Source organism: Marmota marmota, unplaced genomic scaffold, assembly GCF_001458135.2.
Source record: "Marmota marmota marmota unplaced genomic scaffold, marMar, whole genome shotgun sequence".
NCBI classification, from domain to species: Eukaryota; Metazoa; Chordata; class Mammalia; order Rodentia; family Sciuridae; genus Marmota; species Marmota marmota.
Genome location: NW_026000242.1, coordinates 12,823,205 through 12,841,592, shown reverse-complemented (window position 1 = coordinate 12,841,592; position 18,388 = coordinate 12,823,205). Strand labels below are relative to the sequence as shown.

Genomic DNA, 18,388 nt, shown 5'->3' with positions numbered 1-18,388 from the left:
GCTGCTGTTTTGCTATACCAGTCATGGGCACAGGTAAGTTATCACTGACTACAAACATGTGATGTCCAGATCTGTAATTTGCATTTGGATTTCTTGTGAAGTAGTAGGGGGAAAAAATACATAATGGGAAATTGTATATTATGACATCTCAAAGTTTCTTTGACTTCCCTGCAACTTTGGAAAACATATAAGACATTTCTCCTACCCCAAAGAGAAAGTTCCCCTTCCTCAGTCTCTTGGAATGCCATGTTGTGACAATAAGTGATCTTGGAAAGTTCCCTTCTCCTCTCTGAGCCTCAGTATCCTTGTCAATAGAAACAGAGTTGGGCCATGTCTCTAAAATTTCTCTCATCTCAGTGGTCATTTTCTAAATAAATTTGATTATGTTTATTTGAGGTTTAGGTGATGTTATAGAACACATATAGAAAGTAAAATGATTACTACAGTGAAACAAATTAACATATATATCATTTCACATAATTACTTTCTTGTGACAACAGCAGCTAAAATCTACTTAAAATCTCTAAAATCTCTAACATAATACAATATTATCAACTATAGTTTCCATGTTTATGTGAGATCTCTAATGCTGATACTTTGTATCCTTTAAATGACAACTCAGAGTCCATTTTTAAGACTTCAGCTTTAAAACATTTATCCTGTTCTTTTATGTTCTTTATTCTTGCTATTCACATTTCATTCACATTTGTATTGCTGTTTAGGATTTAAAATAAACCTGAATGTGCAAGAACTAGCAATTACCTTGTACCCAGTTTGAAATATCCTTAAGCTGATGTTTCACATAGCTCTGTCACTTGAGTTTAATGAACTTCGTCCTGTAAGACCCAGGGGGCATAGCATGGTGAAGAGTTTTGGCTCTGGATCCAGATGACCTAAATTCAATTCCCAGTTCTGCCATTTTCCAACTATGTGCTGATGGTAAAGTTACCCAACCTTGCTGTTAAAGGAAGACAATAATTCTACCTTGCCAATTTATCATAAAGGTTGTATTTAATATTTGCCAAGGGCATGCCACATAATAGGTGCTTTATTAATGTGATTGCTGTTAAAAACTATTACATTCAAGTAGTGATGCTGGTTAGTATTCAAAGAAATAAGAAACCCACTGCCTTGAAGAAATAAACAGTTCAGTTGAAGAGGAAGAAATTATATATGAAATATGTGATTAAAATACCAAGGTGGCTTTGCTCTGAGTGCCAAAATCATGACAGTGAGCATCAGTGAACACTATGGTTCAGAAGGGGTAAGTCACAGTGTAGGTGGAGGAAGTATCCATGGAGGAGGGTGTTCCTTGAGCTAAGATTTGAAGGAAAAGGATGACAAGTGAGCAGTGAGCAGGGGTGGAGAGTCCCAGCAGAACACAGAGAGCCAGCAGAGGCTAAGGTATAGGGGGCGCTCTACCTGCCATTGTGCAGTGAGGGAACCTACTTTGTCTGCAGAGCGGAGAAACAGAAGAGACTGTTGAGAGGCCTGTCTAGTGCACAATCCTTCAAAACTCAGCTTCGGGCCCACCTGGGAAGGTCTCAGACAGTTCCTTCTGCTCCCAGAGCCTCCAGCATATTTTTCTGCTAAATTGTTTATTATATTACACTGTAATTGCTTGTTTTCTTAAACCCCTTCCAGTGACTAATATCCTGCTATCTCTGATTGTCCTTCTGGAGCCTCTGGCCCAGAATGAATGGCAGTGTGGTAGGGTGGTTAGGACTTGCATGTCAGAACAAGACAGACCTTGGTAATGACTCTAGCATATGAAAGGGATCCAATTTCTCTGGAAGTCCATTTCTTCTGATGTAAATGGGGACAGTGATATCCAACACAGAAAGCTCCATGAGAGAAAAATTAGGTAATGTTGGCAAAGCACCTGGCACAACACATGGCATGTTGTAAGTGTTCAACAAATGACAGCTTTTATAGTTTTTTTATAGTACCCGACACATGGCAGCATTTGATAAATATTACAGCAAGGTGTGCAGCACTAAGGTAGACACCAGATTATGGGGAGCTCTGAATAGTGGCCTTGGGAGTCAAATATCCCTGCCCTCATTACTACAAATTCTAACATAAATACGTCAAACCATTAGAAAAGTCCACTTGACAACTTTGTAGATCTGAAAAATTTATTCACTATGAGTGAAGGAAACAATAAATTAGTAGAAGCAAGAGCTAGCAATCTTATTTTTTTCATTGATTGGGTTTTTAACTTTTTTATTTTTAATTGACATGTAGTAATTATACATATTTATGGGGTACAGTGTGACATTTCAATACACATATCAATGCATAATGATCAGGGTGATTGGTGTATCCATCACTTGAAACATTTATCATTTCTTTGTGTTGGGAACATTCAAAATTCTTTTGAAATATATGACTAAATGTTCTCAACCATAGTTATTCTTCTGTCATTCCATAGTTATACTATGGAACATTGGAAGTTAATCCTCCTATCTAGCCACACACCTGCTCCTGCTAGCCATCCTCTCTCCAGCCCATCTATTCCCTTACTGACCTTGACAACCTCTGTTAACCACTATTCTACTCTAAACTTCTATGAGATTAATGTTTTTAGTTTCCAAACAAGAGTGAGAGAGCATGTGGTATTTTTGTCTTTCTGTGCCTGACTTATTTTGCTTAATATAATGTCATCCAATTCCATTCGTGTTGCCACAAATGATAGTATTTCTTCTTTGTATAACTGAATAATATTCCATTGAGGGTGTACACCTTACCATCTTTTTCCATTCATCCATCAATGGATACCTCAGTTGATTCCATATCTTGGCTATTGTAAATGATGCTGTAATAAACATGGTAGCAACGATCTTAATTTTATACTGACCCAGCAATACTACCCTCCTCCATTATACAGGTTAAGATGGTTAGAGTTGAAGTTCCCACTTGGTACATTTCATTAAGATCATTTCAGCTGCTCCCATTCCACAGTGCTAAATATCCAAAGCCTTGACAAGTCTTGGATAATGAACCAGGAATTATATACTTGTCCATCATAAACTACTATTTTTATGAGAAATCTAGCTCCAAATTACAGGAAGAAAGAAATAAAAGCTTTGATCAAGATTTACTACCAACATACTGATCTAACAAGTAATTTTACTTTCTCGAGCCTACATTTCCTCAATGTAAAAAAATTTTAAAAGTGGTGCAGATGGGAGGAGATTAGTGTTCACAGTGTCTCAATGTGTCCCTTCTCACTACTGGGTACAGCTGTTTTTCTTCCTGACTCAATAGATTTTCTCAGAACTCAAAATATTCTACCCACAGGCACCCCAACCCCAAATCTCCAATTTCCAACACCAAGCTGAACCCCTTCTTTATTCTGAGAAAGATTTAAATCCTCTTTCCTCTAGTTGAACTAGAAGTTTGTAAATTCCCTGTTTGCCAGGAAAACCGAAAACAGAAAATCACATAAAGCACAAAAATTATTATGTGGCCTATAAATGTCCTTCCACATCTGGTCAAAGACTAACATGGGTGAGATGGCTGAGGTGACTTTCAGGCATGAATCCCCTTTCATCATCTCTCTCTAGGATAAATAAGGAACCACAATAATAATAACTGTCATTTACTGCTGAGCTCTGAAATAGGGACTTGAAAAATATTTTCATTTCTCTATTTAAAATATATTTCATTTATCAACAAGAGCACAACAGCCTCAGGAGGGTGGCCCTGATAACTATTTTTCAGATAAGGAAAATCAAAATTAGGTAGAAAGCAGTGGAGCTTGGATTTTTGACACAGGTTTGTAAGGTAAGTCTTTCTTACACCCAAAGTATTATGTTCTTAAGTTTATATAGCCACAGCAAAGAAGACAAGTTTTGGAGTAACCTCTTTCCTTCAGGTCCTCCTGCTCGCCCATCTCACCCCTTAGACTTCATACACGGTGTTTGACTCCAGTTACATGTTCGGCTCCCTGCAGGCCACACATGTCTCTCTCCCGTCATTGCAGTGTGTCTGAAAGGGTCCAGGGATGCCACACCCAGCCTGAACAGAATAGGACCTTCCTTTCCTATGATTTACAGACATCTGAGAAGAAATGAGACCCAAGAAGTTTTTCATTTCCTTCTAGAACTTACTCTGGTTCTGTCCCAGAGTCCCAGAACCTGCCTCCATCATTCCTGCCCCTCCATCATTTCTACCTCTCCTGGATCTCTAGTCTCCTGCAGCCATCCATGGTTTCACCCTCTCTGAAGAGCACCTCCTGATTCAGAGTCCAGGTATACCACTGACCTTGCAGAAGCCGCTTTTCTGCTCTCCTGGTGATCTCTAGGGCCAACCTCACACAACCCATTTCTCTCTGGCCTCTTCTTGTCTGAAGCTTACTTCCTTCCCTGCTGTGTCTTGTGATGAAGTGTGACTACCATTCTGATTGAGGTTGGTATCCTATGACTAACTTCTGGGACTTGAGGTAGGCTGCCCCTTCACTCACTTGAGCAGGCAGCATATCAGCTCCCCCTTTTGAGACCCAGAAAGACTCCTAAACCCAGGAAACACAGCATTTCCTACCTCAGTTTACCCAGTGTCTCTGATGACCCCATCCTTCTGATGCTCTTCTAACCCCCATGGTGTCTGTACTTTTGTATATACATAAAAGCACCTTACTCATATTCTTTTTTTTCTTTTTAAAATTTATTTGTTATAATTTCTTATATAAGACAGCAGAATGCATTTCAATTGATAGTACACAAATGGAGCACAATTTTCATTTCTTTGGTTGTACACAAAGTAGAGTCACATCATTCATGTCTTCATACATGTATCTAGGATAATGATGTCCATATCATTCCACTATCTTTCCTGCCCCCATTCCGTCTCCCTTCCACTCCCTCCCTTTTGCCTTATCCAAAGTTCCTCCATTTCTCCCATGCTCCCCACCCTACCCCCATTATGGATCAGCATCCACTTATCAGAGAAAACATTCAGCCTTTGGATTTTTAGGATTGGCTTACTTCCCTTAGCATGATATTCTCCAACTCCATCCATTTACCTGAAAATGCCATGATTTTATTCTCTTTTAATGCTGAGTAATATTTCATTGTGTATATATACCACAATTTCTTTATCATTCATCTATTGAAGGGCACCTATGTTGGCTCCACAATTTAGCTATTGAGAATTGAACTGCTAAAAACATTTATGTGGTTGTGTCACTATAGCATACTGTTTTTAAATCCTTTGGGTTTAAACCAAGGAGTGGGATAGCTGGGCCAAATGGTGGTTCCATTTCAAGTTTTCTAAGGAATTTCCATACTACTTTCCATAATGGTTGCATCAATTTGCAGACCCACCAGCAATGTATGAGTGTGTCTTCTTCCCCACATCCTCGACAACACTTATTGTTTGCATTCTTGATAGCTGCCATTCTGACTGGAGTGAGATGAAACCTTAGAGTACTTTTGATTTGCATTTCTCTAAATGCCAGAGATGTTGAACATTTTTTCAAATATTTGTTGATCAATTGTTCTTAATAAATACAAAAGCCACTAAGGAAAGGGAAGGAAGTTTCCTAATGCACGTATTTCCTTATGGAACATGGGGAAAGATGGAGGGAAGAAGACCATCAATGCTCTCATTTCCTCATGTTCCATACTTAAGAGAGACAGAACTCTTTCCTAATATATAAATCTAATTTTCATTAAGATCTACATCCGAAAAGCACTAAAACTTGAACAATTTGTGCACTGCACTACTTCTTTTTGGTATTCTAGTTGTGCTAAACAATAAGGAAAAGGCCAGAAGAAACAGCAAAAAAACATTCAGACCTCAAAACAAGAGGGTTGACCACACATAAATTCAAGGGAGAATTACAGTCATGACTGTATTTTCAGATCTAAGAACACAGATGGATGGGATATTGAATTGATAGCCGGAAAAACGGTCAGCTCTAGACTAAGGCACCCCAACTCCTGAAGACATATGACTGAAAAAGTCAGCCCCGTGGCTATTTCAGGAAATACTCTTCTCTGATTTCCTAGAATTCACCATAAAAATTATTTCGCATCTCTTCAGGTTTTGCAAACTGAACTCACCCTACAATGTGTCCTAGCTTTAGTGAGATTGCATGCTTGTCTGGGCACAAAAAAAATAAATGACCATCAGATGGCCTAATGTACATCTTCCTGCTTTGCTATTGTTTTATTTTTCTTATGTTTTTTGAGATTTTTGTTTTTTCTATATTATCTTTATTTTTCTTATATTTTTAGAAGTACCTTTTGTTCTTTGTGTTTGATTACTAACACTCTTAGGAAAACTGCAGTTTTTCTTTAATTAATGCATCTCATTTGCCCTTGTTTTTTTTTCTGAATTCCAGAAGAATTTATTTCTTATTATTTGTAATTTTTACAAGATTATTGACAAAGGGAATCCATGTCCATCCTGGGAGTGTCTCCCCCACACCTCTCGCTCTTTCTCATAGCACAGTAGTTTGCATATTGCCTGTTAACATTGCTAACCAAGCCCTTCATGAACCCAGAAAAAAATCAAAAAAAAGGAAAAAAAAACATTTTTTTGAGCAGGCAATGCCTTGTAAACTCAAAATGCCATCGTTTGAATACAGCTACACACTATACTCTTGGCATTCATTTGAATGAATGCTTTATTTTCTAAGGCTTTCTAAAGGGCCCATTGTCTGAATTTAATTAGCCCACTGTCCTGACCTGTTTAGAGAACCAAACCACATTTCCAGGGCTTTCTGTGTTCCCCACCCAACCACCTGCTCCTTCACAATTGCAGAAATTTTTTTTTTATTAATAATAAAAGCGAACCTTTTGCAAGCAACTTATTTTTTCAGCTGTTCTACTAGTTCTGTCTTTTTTTTTAAATGTCATGAAATTTAAAATAATTCCTGCTGGTAAATTCTTTCATGCAGCTTGCAAAAATAATCAGGTTTTGCAGCAAAACAGCCATCGCAAGTCCATCTGGCAGGGTTGAAGTTCTGCAGATTCTGTTCTGGCCAAAGTACATCCCAGTGACTCCTGTTGTTCTAACTTAGCTACATAAATACAAATAGCATTCCAAAGGCACACCAAGATCCAGGGGTAAAAAAATATGTTTCATTTTGTAACTTAGGCAACAGCAATCATTTTTTCACAGAGACAGTCTGGGTATAATTTTATGCCAAGCAGGAGAGTTTTAACAGTAAAAAAAAAAATTGTAAGAAACTGTCAGAAAGTTGGAATTCTGTAACTGTGTGAGCCTTCCGAAGGACATAAAATAATTCATAACCCAGAAATTTAAGACATTTGGAATCGTAGTTTTTAAAAATCTGAGATTTGCAATAAAGATAGAAGACCTAATGGCTATTTATTTTCATTACCTAGTTGCTTTAATTACACAAGAAATACCTTGTAAAATTTTCAAATAGAAACAAAGAGTATAAGATGGAGAATAGGAGTCTACTGAAGTCTCCCAGTCCCCTCCCCACTCTGTTACATCTTAAGGATAACTACCTTTAGTTTCATGTGCATTCTTCCAGATTTTGTTAACATTTTATTTTAGAGAAATTAAGTTGTTGCATCAACAAGTTAATGAATATCAAATATGTTATATAATCACATGTTCTATTACAAAAATGCATAAATTAATATGTTCACGGTAAATTCCTTTCCCTCAGAATTTGACATGTTTGTTTGTTTGTTTGTTTGTTGTACAAGGGATGTTTAACCACAGGGACATTTAACCACTGAGCCACATCCCCAGCCCTTTTTTATATTTTATTTAGAAACAGGGTCTTGCTAAGTTACTAAGGGCCTCACTAAATAGCTGAGGCTGGCTTTGAACTTGGGCTCCTCCTGCCTCAGCCTCACAAGCTGCTGGGATTACAAGTATGTACCACCACACCAGGCTGAACATGGTTTTGTGCCTTTATTATACCTTTATACAGTTGAAGGCATTAAACAAATCATTAATACTTTTATATCAATAACATAGTCCCTACTGTTGATGGTGGAGATAAAAGTGGCACAAAATCAGGCAAGCTTTTTTCTTAAGAGTTAAGTCCCCTAGAGCCCAGGCTTTGTAGATGCAAGGTGTTTTTGAGGATCTCTGTTTCAATGTTGCTTCCTCAATTAAAAATCCTTATTGGCCTTCAGATTGGACCTATACAGTGTACCATTAAATTGAATCATTGAAAAATGGTTTTTTTCCCCCTTGTAAGTAGGACCAACCCACTCTGTACACACATGCATCAGCCAGAAGGTTGTAATGAAGAAAAGAAGGAGAGAGCACTGAGATTGCAGAGCACCCAGGACACTTGTCTAGCAATCCTCAGCACCTACGGGCACATATTAGACTTTGCTAATACATCCTCTAAAGGATGCCAAATAGATGTGGATAGAAATGTCACCTGATGACCTCCTGAAATACCATCAGACACTTGCCAATGGATCTCTGATCAAGTACAATATCCACATCATCAACCTTTCAGATCTGTCATTTCAACCTCAGATTCAATTTGCCTAGGACATCACTTTTGCCATGTCTACACTGCTAAGAAATCATAGTCTGCTAGTAGACAAATTTGAAATCCTTAGCATCACTGAAAAAGCACTGTACAATCTGGCTTCTGCATCTTTCTCCAGCTTCTCTTCAACCCTCCTGTCTTCACACTTCCTGCTTGCATTTCCCTGCTGCTGACATGCTGTCCCACACATTCCAGGCTTTGGTTTTCTCCATGATGTCAACACCTTTATGCTAATCTGCTTACTGATTTCCTTTCGTCCTTCAGAACCAGACTCAGACATCACCTACATTATGATGTGTTCGATCACATTCTCCCAGGACAATAAATCACCCCCAATCCTCTACCTGCACAAAACTGTAGTTAGAGTAGATGGAGGTTAAAATCTAAACTATGTCGTCACTAGCTCTATGACCTTGGACAAGTCCTTCACAACATCGATGACTTTTTCAATCTATAAACTAGGGATAACAACAATCTATCTCATTGATTAATGGTATGGAGTTGATGAGAAAATGCATGTAAATCATTAAGCACACTGCAGAGTACATAAAGCTCTCAAATCTTCGTTGTCACTAAAGATCATGAGACACACTCATAAAGCATTTGGCACAGAGTCTGATAGGAAGTAGGTAACAGGAAATGCTAGTCCTCTCAACTACTTTAATTATTGCACTAACTACATATATATCCACATACACACACATAAATATTTATGTAACTATTTTCCCTATGAAACCATATGCTAAGAATAGAATTCATATCTCATCCTTCTTCATATCTCTGGCAATCACTACAATCCTGGAGCACGGTAGGCAAAGAATGTATTTTTATTTTATCAGCAAAGTGAAACTTCAACTCCCAACAAATCAACTTGCTGATTATTTCTTGAAGAAAAGCTGTGATTTCCCTCCCAGGTGTTTGGTTTACAAAATTCCTCACACCTGGGAGCTTCCTTTTCTCTTTTTGCATCCCCTCAGCTTCAGCACCCAACCCTAACCCTCAGCACACCAATTTCCTGCTTTTATAACTTCCAGTTTGTAGATCATGGACCACACACCTAGAAACGAGGTGCATACTGTTAGGTATCACAAGCAACTCTTTCTTGAGCATGTCTGTATCAGATACTTATTTCTGTATAGGAAACCACCTTAATCTTAGCAGTTTAAAAAAATAGCTATTATTATTTCTTACGGTTGACACACAGTTTGTGTGTTCCAGTTCCTTTATTTTTCCCCAGTTGAATTTAGCTGAAAAGTCTAGAATGACTTTTCTCCCTGATCTCTAGTTGGTGCTGCTGGTTATCAGCAGGAGCACCTGGATTCACTTCCACCTAGGAGACTGGATCAGCTTCCTTTTGAAGAGGTTAAAGGGCATTTCAAGCAGATGAAGGTGAAATCTGCAAATCCCTTTAAGGCCTAGACTCTGAAATTTCCGTATTACTTTTGCATATTCTATTGGCCTAAGCAAGTCACAAAGTCATCCTAAATTCAAGGTAGAGATATAGACTTCACTTCCTGATGCAAGGAGCTACTGAAAAAAAGTCTATATTTAATTTGTCACAGATAACTTGTCTCCTTAAGTAGGTCCTAATCTAAGCAGTTGATTGAATTTTTTTCCTAGCACCTGCAAAATCCAGCACTGTGCCTTCCACATATGGTTGGCCAATAAAATCCTTGTGGTTCAATTGAGGGACTAGTGTACTTCTTATGTCTTGAAAGCTCAGTCTTGGGTTTCAATACTAGTTTTTTAATTCATAAGATGTGTGACCTTGGGTATATTACTTATCTTTTCTGATGTTTTATTTCTCCTTTTGTAAAACAGAGAATATCTACTTTCTACTATGATAATATCATATAGAGCACCTGGAACATAGTAGATGCTTATAAGTGTGGTTTTTATCCATTATGGAGTATTTTTCTTATTTTTGATTTAAAATGTAACTCAAGCTGGGTGTGGTGGTACATGCCTGTAATCCCAGTGATTTAGGAAGCTGAGGCAGGAAGATCATGAGTTCAGAGCCAGCTTCAGCAATTTAGCAAGGTCCTAAGCAGCTTAGCGAGAACTTTCTCAAAATAAAACATAAAAAGGGCTGGAGATATGGCTCAGTGGTTAAGCACCTCTGGGTTCAATCCCCAGTACTAAAAAAAAATTATCTTAAAGAAGCGGCCTACAAGTCATAACCTGTTTCGAAGATTGCAAAAGTAATAAAATGTATTAGAATTGTTTGAGAAAGTATAATCACCATATAAGATTCGACACCAATCAGAATGCCCCTGGTTCTACCACATACTTATCACATTAACTAAAGCATCAAATTCTCTATTCTCATTTTTGTCTTGCGAAGAAAGTGTTCTATTCCAACAAGGTACTCATTTAAAGGCTGTGTTAGCCTATGGCATATCTTTACATTCATTTTAAAGTAGGAGGAAAATCATATGATGTTTTGGTGGGTCTACATTCAGACATTAAAATGTGGTATTAGAATGTTCAAGATAATATCATCAGTTCTACTTCCTCCCAACCAGATATAAAATGATCAGAAATTAAATGTATAAAATTTTATGAATTCCTTGAAGAGAGTAACTTCCTATTCACAAGTGGCTACAATTACTAGTATGTAAGAATTAGTAACAATATCTTTAGATTTAAAGGGATACTTTCTAAATGATATAATTCAAATTTAAAGATAAAATTATGCAGCAGTGTGAAAATGTCAGGCCGGTAAGCGATCTCTTCCTAGTACCTTTGAACATATTATTTCAACTCAGTTGGCACCTAAAAATATTATAGGGTCATAAAAATGATAATAAATGTATTCAAGGGAGACTCCTAATCTTATCACTTTATTACCTTGGTGACCTATTAGTTCAAATTAACTCATTTTCATGGAGGGGCTTTTGGGGCAGCTGTGAGACTGCTGTGTTAGCTACAGGAAGTTTCAGACTGGCAAATTTCATTCAAATATAAACCTCTAAATTTGGCTACCTGGCATTGCAGGATCCTGTTGTTTGCAGTATGCAAAATAAAAATTATATACCATCTCACTTGGTCAAAAGCTATGGGCTCTTCAATATTCATTTTAATATGATTTCTGGAGGACTAGTAGGCCAACAGGCAACAGTGTGAATGTGATATATTGATCAAGGAAGACAGGAATGTGAGTTTTCCCTTCGCATGAGGGTGCATGCTGAAGGCTCCGGGTTTAGGCTCTTCTCTCCCGAACTATAAAATCTGTGAATGGATGGAGAAGTGAGCACCCGCTCTGAAATCTGTCCATGAAATCCTTCTCAGTCCCATGTAGACCCTTTAGAATTCTTTTATGTTCTATGAGATGAACTGAAGAGATGCATTATCATTTATTTTTATATTGATCCATCAAAATATTTTCGAGGCCACCACAGAAGGGACAGTACTATATATAACTACAAAATAATTAATTTGATGAAAATGTTCCATATTATATTCATGGTGGTGGGTCAAAATTCATCAAATTGTATGCTTAAAAATTGTGAATTTTATTATATGTAAATTATACCTCAATAAAGTTCCTCTCTCAAATAGAATATCACTTGAAAGAGGAAGGAGTATGTAGATAATCTTTAAATTTGAATTATATAATTCAGACAAGAGGGTATCCAATCCCACTTGATCTTTGTGTGTTTTTATGTAATCATATGATCTCTCTAGATGTCCCTAAGTCTACTTTATACTGGTATTTGTAAACAATGATGATTTCCTTTTTTAAATTTTTGAGTTATTAAAATGCTTGGGAAACTAATGGTCAAGATAATAGTTACTGAAATCAGAGAGGTCCTTGTTTGATCCCACCCACTGCCACCACCACAAGCAGCCTCACCTGTAACTGAAGGGAACTTGTGTTATACTCTTATTATTTCAGCTTCCTCATCAGTAAAATGAGAAAATATTACTTATCTTCTGAGTTTGTTGTGAAAATTAAGTAAGATAATACACATAATATCGTAGGGTATAACAATGCCTGTGTTATGAAACTACTACTACTTATTGCTTATGCACTACTTCTACTACAATTTAAATCCCTGCTATAAGAATCATAGAAAAAGAAAAGCTTTTGTGCTGTGTAAACACCAAGAAGGCATCTACATCAAGGTTCAATATTTAGGGATTCAATTCTGCTCCAGGGAGGCTAGATAGTCTCAGTTGGGGAGAGCCCTCCCCCCCCCCAAAAAAAAGCCAGATTCTGTATACAACAAATTTTAATGAGTTTTTGAGCTAATGAAATGGTAAGGAAAATCTTTAAATCTGGAGGTAGGATAACAGGGTTGGAATGGGAGGTTGGGAAAAGGTTTGGCAGAAATTAAGGCATTGAATGATAAAAAGATGATCATGTCAAAAAGAAGTTTCCCTGAGGATAAGTATCCAAACTGGCTTTACTTGTAAAGACGGGTCCTTGAGCTATAGCCAAGGCTGGGATGTTGAGTTTATCCTGGGGGCTCCAGGATTAATCTGAAGAATCTGAAAGGGAACCTGGCTCCAGAGAATTACAAATATAAATCTTCTGGAGGAAAGCAACCTCAGTTTAGGACCCCAGTTTTTCACACAACCAAATGAGTCTCAATAAAAGATCACCAATACATGGTGGTGCACACCTGCAATCTCAGAGGCTCAGGATGATGAGGCAGGAGGATTTGGAGTTCAAAGCCAGCCTCAGCAACTTAGCAAGGCCCTAATCAACAGAGGAGACCCCGTCTCTAAATAAAATACAAAAAGAGCTAGGGATGTGGCTCAGTGGTTGAGTGAGTGGCCCCTGAGTTCAATCTCAGGTACCAAGAAAAAAGAACCAAATCACTCTGAAAGAGTCATCAAAAGCAATAAATTTAAATTCACAGGACTTTTAAATATTATAATTACCAAAAGAAAAGTAACTTAAATAATGAACAGTCAACATCAAAATTTACCAAGCAGAATTTTTAAAAAATGGAATATATAGAAATAATAATTACTCTACAAAAGGGACTAAACCATTAAAAAAAGTTATACATCCAAGAGACCCCCAAATTTTTCAAGCTGTCAATGTTAAGCCCTAAAATGTAAATGATTTCATAGTACTGACATTTAAAAATTCCTGCCTCAGTTCTAAATTGTTTTTGTTATGCCTTTGAATAAACCATTATGTCTTTAAAAAAATATAAAATCAATATAAATTGTTTAATATGAGTGAAATGGCAAATTAACAAAATCTAAGGAAAGAGTTAGTGAACTAGACATGGATCTGAAGAAATCCATATCAATCTATCCAAAAATAAAGAACAGAAAATTATGGATATAAAGAAAGATTATGAAATTTAGAAGATAAAAGTAAAAGGTCTAAAATATATATAAACAGTTTCAGAAGGACAGAATAAGGCAAAATTTGAAAAGATGTGGTTGAAAATTCTCCAGAATTTATGAAAGAAATGACTCCCTCCACAAATTAAGTATGTGCTAAATCAAGCATGATAAATAAAATGAAATCTATGATAAAGTGAACTGAATTTGAAGAGCCTCCATGACAATGGGAGTGTTAAAAGCAATCAGGAAGAAAAGATCAACAAAGAATAACTGGAAGATTAATAGCAGACTTTTTAATAGCAATCATGGAAACCAAAAGACAGTGGAATGATATCTCTAAGTGCCAAGGAGAAAACATCCTATGAAGTTATAATTATAAATCCAGAAACTATCTTTTGAGTACAAGTCAAAAGAAATTATATTTTTCAAATAAATAAAATCTGAAACAGTTTAATACCAAAAACCACCTACACTTAAGGAATTTTCTAGAGAATTCATTTAGGAGAAAGAAATGGATCTAGAAAATCTGAAAGAAGAGCAGCAAAGAAAATGGTATACATGTAAGGTAAACCTAATACATGTTTACTTAATAAAGTGATAATGATCATTTGTGAAGGTTTAATATAAAGAAAGAAAGTAAAATTTAAGAAAATAGCATATACATGAGAATTAGGAGAGGAGTGGTAAAAGTTAATGTCCTCAGCTTCCTGTCTTTCAGTGACAGGGTTCAGATGTTATTTGTAGCTTTTGTTAAACCTGCATGGTAAAATTTTATGGGTAACCATAAGGAATGGAAATAGAAGGTGTCATTTCCACAGCAGGTAGAAGGAAAATTATATAAGGGAAAGGAACAGAAGAGGCTTCTTTTCATCAAATATTTGTTTTTTAAAAAATCAACCAAACTTATAAAGTCTCTGTAAATCCTTCAGATTTAAAAATGATTTGGGGAAATAGTGCTGATAGCTCCATGGTAGCAATTTAACCAAGGCAGAAGGAGGAGGGGGAGGAAAGAAGATGCAAGGACTACTGGTGATAGAAGAGGAAGCTAGGAAAAGTTTTATGGCTGAGTCATCAAGGGTGAAGGGACAGTGGCATATCCTGGTCTCTCTCTGGGCTTGGGGCAGAAGTAGGAAGCAGGGCCATGCCAGCTGATGACAGAGGCTGAGGGGAGAACAGGGTGCTGTTGTGGTAGTTATGGGCAGCTTTGGTGCTGGAAAGGTCCACACATCAAATTGGGTATGTGTACTTTGACTTAAAGAAGACTTCATCCTGGCCCCAGCTTGGCCACAGAGATCAAGGAAATAGGTAGACAGAGAAGGTGGAAGAACTATGGGACATCTCCCCAGACAGCACCCAGGACAGCTACCACCCTGCCACTCCCCGATCATACTGGAAAGGAGGCAGAAGCCAGAAGGTATAAGGATTGACACAATCCTTGAAGGACAAAACCAGCCAGACAAGAGCCAGAAACAAGAGGGTAACACTGGACAACATGGATCCTAGCAGCATGGGATGATGTGCCCAGACACAGGCACATCTATGGTTAAATCATGCAAATGTTAGGGGACCCTGATCTTTACCCACTCCTGGCCACTACATGCCCAAGAGTTCCCTCCTTCCACTCAAATATGTGAACTTATTGAACAGGAAAAACACATAAATTAAAGCATACTTAGAGGAATATAGCACAGATTTAAAGGTACTTAAAAATACAGCAGGTTACAGCACTTTCCCCTCACCCCCACCATTATCCTCAGTTTCATTTTCCACAGTTTCAGTTACCCACAGCCAACTGCTGTCTGAAAATGTTAAATGGAAAATTCCAGAAATAAACAATTGGTGATTTTTTTTAATTGTGCACCGTTCGGAGTAGCAAGATAAAATCTCATGCCATCCCACTCTGTCCTGCTCAGAATGTGAATCATAGCTTTGTCTAGTATGACAACACTGTATATACTGCCCACAAGTGAGTCACTCAGCAGCCCTCTCAGTTATCATGTCACTGTCATGGTATCACAGTGTGTACATTCAAGTAACCCTCATTTTACTTAATAACAGCCTCCAAAGTGCAAGAGTAATGATGCTGGTGATTTTATTACACAGTATACCATTATAATTGTTTTATCCTTAGTTATTATTAATCTCTTACTATGCCTAATTTATAAATTAAACTCTATCATCATATGTATAAGTAGGAAAAAAAAGTATATGGGGGTTTGGTACTATTCACAGATTCAGGCATCCACTGGGTGTCTTGGAACATATCCTCCACAAATAAGGGGGGACTAGTATAATAATAGCTCATGAGTATACACTTCCTAATCTGTGCCAGACACCATTATAAGTACTTGACATCTATGATCTCAGTTAATCTTCATGTCAATCTTCATGTACCCAAGATCCGACAACAAACAAGAGGCAGTGATGGAACTCAAACACTGGTTCCAGAATATTTATTTTTAATATTATGCTGACTCTGAGGGGTGGAGGATATTTTGCCTGCAAAAGGCAAAATTCATGGTTTGAGCTATGGACTGAATGTTTATGTCCTTCTCAAAATTCATATGTTAAATCCCTAATTCTCATTGTGATGGTATTTGGAGGTGGGGCCTTACACAGATAATTAGGTCCCAAGAGTAGAGCAGGAAGAGGCACAAGTGAGATGATTTCTCTCTTTGCCATGTAAAGATTCAGAAAGACACGAGAAAGAAGGCCCTAGTCATGACTTCAGACTTCCAGTCCCCTGAACTATGAGAAATAAATTATCATTTAAGCCAGCCACCCAGTCTATGGTATTTGTTATAGAATCTGGAGCTAAGACTGTTGGGGAATAATGGATTGTCTTCAAATATTTGAACGTCTGTACATGGAACAAGGGTTAAACTTTGTTTATATGGACCAAAAAGATTAGAACTAGGAGAGTGTTTTCTTTCCATCCTTCTGTATATAGTCAAAGTTCCCCGAAGAAGAAATGGGCCTCCCCAGAAGGTGCTGAGTTCTGTCACTGGCTATCAGATGTTCTTAGTGTTGGTAACATGCAGAGAATTTAAACACTGAGGAGTGGGTGGTTAGGTGAGACTATAAAATCTCTTGCAATTCCTGAGAGTATATAGATTCTTGAGGGTCAGCACTAAAAGTCAGTACCAAAGAACTGGATGCCAAGGCTTCTTAACTTCCATAGCAACTATATAATCCACTACTTTGCTAGGGATCATTCTGGAGTTAGAATTTGTGTTTGAATGTTTCAAGACTCTACATGCCCAGATAGCTTGAGTGGTTGTGTCCTCCTCAAACTTTATATGTCCTTCAGAGGTAGGCACAGACAGCACCTCCTCCAGAATGTTCCCCAACCACCGCTAACACCATCGCAGGTGCCCACATCACCCCACCTTTCCCTGATCATGCCACTTCTCACACTACAGAGAGTATTGTCTGTTTGGTCATCGACCTCCCCCCAAGTTCATTTCCCAGGGCTATTGTAACAAATTACCACAAACAGATGGTTTAAAGCAATAAAATTTATTTTCTCACCATTCTGAAGGTTAGAAGTCTGAAATTAAGATGTCAGAGTAATGTTCCCTCAGAAGCTGCTAGAAAAGAATCTATCCTCTCCTCTTCTGAACTTCTGATGATTGCCAGCAATTCTTGGCCTTTGGTAGCTTAAGGTTATATCCCTCAATTTTCTGCTTCCATCTTCACATAACCTTCTCCCCTCAGTCTGTATCTTGGTGTGTCCTCTTTTTTATAGGAACATCAGTTTTGTGCGATTCAGGGCCCACTCTATTTCAGTATGACCTCATCTTAATATAAGTAATTATGTCTTCAAAGGCCCTATTTCCAAATAAAGTTTTATCCACAAGGACCAGGGATTAAGACTCAGGTCTAGGATGGAGGCTACCAATTCTGTTTTAAAGCAGCTCTGAGCCTGCAGGGAGACAACAGGAGCAAAGCTCACCCTCCCAAGCTTAAAAAAAATTATGGGCAAGATATTATCATGGTGGAAGATATGTCCAAGGAATATTTAAGAGATTTGATCTCTTTACAAATCTTAAGATAGATGAATGTGTGGAGATGGCAACTGTGGGCAACAGAACAATATTGGAATGGTGGTAATAGGAAGAAATAGAACCATCATGTTAAAAGCCTTAGAACAAGTATAAATAATGGCTGTTCAGCACAGAGATCCATGTCCCCTCTCCAAAGGGCTTGTTTTACTGTGATCATATAATTTTCATATTAATGAAAATTATAATTTTCATATTAAACTTTTTTGTTTAATAAATTTTTGTAATGGTAAAAAGAAAAAAAAATCAATCTATCATTTAGAGGACACAATTCAACCAACCACATCACCCAACCCCCCACACTCAATAGATTATGGGCTCTTCATTTTACATATTTTTATTGTGTCTATCATGAACTACATTCTGTTCTGGGCAACAAGGACAAGCCACAGTCAAGGTCACTAGACTTGATGAAGCTTCTAAAAAAAAATCTACATAAAGATTGACAATAAAATGTGCCCTTTGGTGATTGAAGCCAAATGCCAAGTGTATGTAAGTACATATTGCAAAATAT

The 18,388-nt window shown here is 37.4% G+C and overlaps 1 protein-coding gene and 1 pseudogene across 2 annotated transcripts in view; both read left to right on the top strand.

Moving 5' to 3' along the window:
• Positions 1-18,388, top strand: part of Pou2af2 (POU class 2 homeobox associating factor 2) — a 40,690-nt gene that overhangs the window by 16,796 nt on the left and 5,506 nt on the right. The window lies entirely within an intron of this gene.
• Positions 24-18,157, top strand: LOC107145697 (annotated as a pseudogene).